The sequence below is a fragment of the Salminus brasiliensis genome, chromosome 13 (genome assembly GCF_030463535.1).
Source record: "Salminus brasiliensis chromosome 13, fSalBra1.hap2, whole genome shotgun sequence".
Taxonomy (NCBI): domain Eukaryota; kingdom Metazoa; phylum Chordata; class Actinopteri; order Characiformes; family Bryconidae; genus Salminus; species Salminus brasiliensis.
This window is the reverse complement of record NC_132890.1, coordinates 15,589,817-15,592,316: the sequence shown is the minus strand read 5'-3', so window position 1 is coordinate 15,592,316 and position 2,500 is coordinate 15,589,817. Positions and strand designations below refer to the sequence as shown.

The 2,500-nt window shown below is 46.8% G+C and overlaps 2 non-coding genes across 2 annotated transcripts in view; both read left to right on the top strand.

Moving 5' to 3' along the window:
• Positions 1–931: 931 nt before the first annotated feature.
• On the top strand, positions 932–1,050 carry LOC140576234 (5S ribosomal RNA). The gene has a single exon (XR_011981458.1). It is a non-coding gene; the product is annotated as a 5S ribosomal RNA (ribosomal RNA).
• A 1,378-nt stretch (positions 1,051–2,428) lies between these two features.
• LOC140576393 (5S ribosomal RNA) overlaps positions 2,429–2,500 on the top strand; it is a 119-nt gene continuing 47 nt past the window's right edge. The window contains exon 1 of the ribosomal RNA XR_011981608.1: positions 2,429–2,500. This exon is cut by the window's right edge and continues 47 nt beyond it. This is a non-coding gene — a ribosomal RNA (5S ribosomal RNA).

Below are 2,500 nucleotides of genomic sequence, written 5' to 3'. Positions count from 1 at the left end.
CCCAATATTTGCTGTTAAAAACAAACAAACAAACAAAAAAACACCTGCTAATTTAGATCACTTACTTAGGTCACATTAAAGCAACACATCACGAAAGGGAGTGAGCCGTGGGGCAATAACAGCACCGTTTCGTCACAGCCGTGATGTTTATTTCACCGTTACACGCAACCTCAAGTCATGGGCCGCCATTCATGGGTCCCCGTTCTCGTTTCGGGGGGCTGATTTCCAGTTGTATTGAGTTTTTTTTAAATTCTCCTCCCAGACCTGCCTGCATCTACAACAGTTGTTCTTTTGTCCCCCTAAAGCTTCACAGAGCTCTTTGAACTTGACATGGCGACGCCACTTCCCTAAGTCAAAAGGCTGGCTGGCCCACTCAGCCCGAGCCTGCTTCACCGGCATCCCTGCGACTCGCAACTCACCTCAGAGCGATGCTTCGACCGGTGTGCTAGCGTGAGCTTTTTTCTTTTTTTTTTTTTGCCCGGCTTCCATATTGGTAGGAAGTAGCCTCTGCATTTATCCCGTATTCCTGTTGTACCTTAGTATGTGGAATTTAGGGGTGTAAATAAAAGGAGCCAAGACAGTTGAGAAAGATTTGTGATTTTGTAATTGTCCCGTTTCACAAGCCCATTCGACTCATGTGGCTTATGTGACTTTTATGTTGACAAGGCCGAGTCTGGCGGCCGGCGTTAGCCTTTGTTGCTGAATGTTCAAGTGTCAGCCAAAAGAGCAAGTTTTGTTGTTTTATTTTTTTGTGAAAAGAGAAGGAGGACAGGAGAGAGCAATGAAATGTGTGATTGGTTTGAATGAGCTTGGTGGGGTTGCTTTGGAAGTAAGAAAGGAGGGCGAGTAAATGTGTGTCCCCTGTAGTGTGGAAAAGGCAGCCGTCTTTTGCCGCATGCTTATAAATAGGCTGAGTGGAAGCAGTGCTCTCGCTTACGGCCATACCACCCTGAGCACGCCCGATCTCGTCTGATCTCGGAAGCTAAGCAGGGTCGGGCCTGGTTAGTACTTGGATGGGAGACCGCCTGGGAATACCAGGTGCTGTAAGCTTTTGCCATCCTCAAGCACATTCTTTCACTTGCTTTTCTTACTTTTACTCCATCTTACTTTACGCTTTCACAAATCTACAACGCATTACCCTTTCTTTTACATGTACGTCCTTGTGTTACATTTCATACGGTCTTTGGAGTCTTCAGAGTCGAAACATTTCAGCGTCAGATGCCGTTTAAGCCCACCTGCATGGCCTGCCATGGGATGGAAACCAATCAGTTGTAGTTTGGCTTAATTATAGCCAGTTGCTCTCAAAACAAAACACTGGAAAATATTCAACAAGAACTCTGTGGAGGGAATGCTGTGGATAAAAGTAACCCAAGCCTGCCAGTAGGGGTCAGTGTACGTTTGAGGAAACTGACAACATGGGGGGGAAAGTCTGTTACAGGATGTCAACGCAGAGCAGAACTACAACCAATCACAGTTACAGCTCATGGGTGGGACAAGCCCAATATTTGCTGTTAAAAACAAACAAACAAACAAAAAAACACCTGCTAATTTAGATCACTTACTTAGGTCACATTAAAGCAACACATCACGAAAGGGAGTGAGCCGTGGGGCAATAACAGCACCGTTTCGTCACAGCCGTGATGTTTATTTCACCGTTACACGCAACCTCAAGTCATGGGCCGCCATTCATGGGTCCCCGTTCTCGTTTCGGGGGGCTGATTTCCAGTTGTATTGAGTTTTTTTTAAATTCTCCTCCCAGACCTGCCTGCATCTACAACAGTTGTTCTTTTGTCCCCCTAAAGCTTCACAGAGCTCTTTGAACTTGACATGGCGACGCCACTTCCCTAAGTCAAAAGGCTGGCTGGCCCACTCAGCCCGAGCCTGCTTCACCGGCATCCCTGCGACTCGCAACTCACCTCAGAGCGATGCTTCGCCCGGCGTGCTAGCGTGAGCTTTTTTCTTTTTTTTTTTTTGCCCGGCTTCCATATTGGTAGGAAGTAGCCTCTGCATTTATCCCGTATTCCTGTTGTACCTTAGTATGTGGAATTTAGGGGTGTAAATAAAAGGAGCCAAGACAGTTGAGAAAGATTTGTGATTTTGTAATTGTCCCGTTTCACAAGCCCATTCGACTCATGTGGCTTATGTGACTTTTATGTTGACAAGGCCGAGTCTGGCGGCCGGCGTTAGCCTTTGTTGCTGAATGTTCAAGTGTCAGCCAAAAGAGCAAGTTTTGTTGTTTTATTTTTTTGTGAAAAGAGAAGGAGGACAGGAGAGAGCAATGAAATGTGTGATTGGTTTGAATGAGCTTGGTGGGGTTGCTTTGGAAGTAAGAAAGGAGGGCGAGTAAATGTGTGTCCCCTGTAGTGTGGAAAAGGCAGCCGTCTTTTGCCGCATGCTTATAAATAGGCTGAGTGGAAGCAGTGCTCTCGCTTACGGCCATACCACCCTGAGCACGCCCGATCTCGTCTGATCTCGGAAGCTAAGCAGGGTCGGGCCTGGT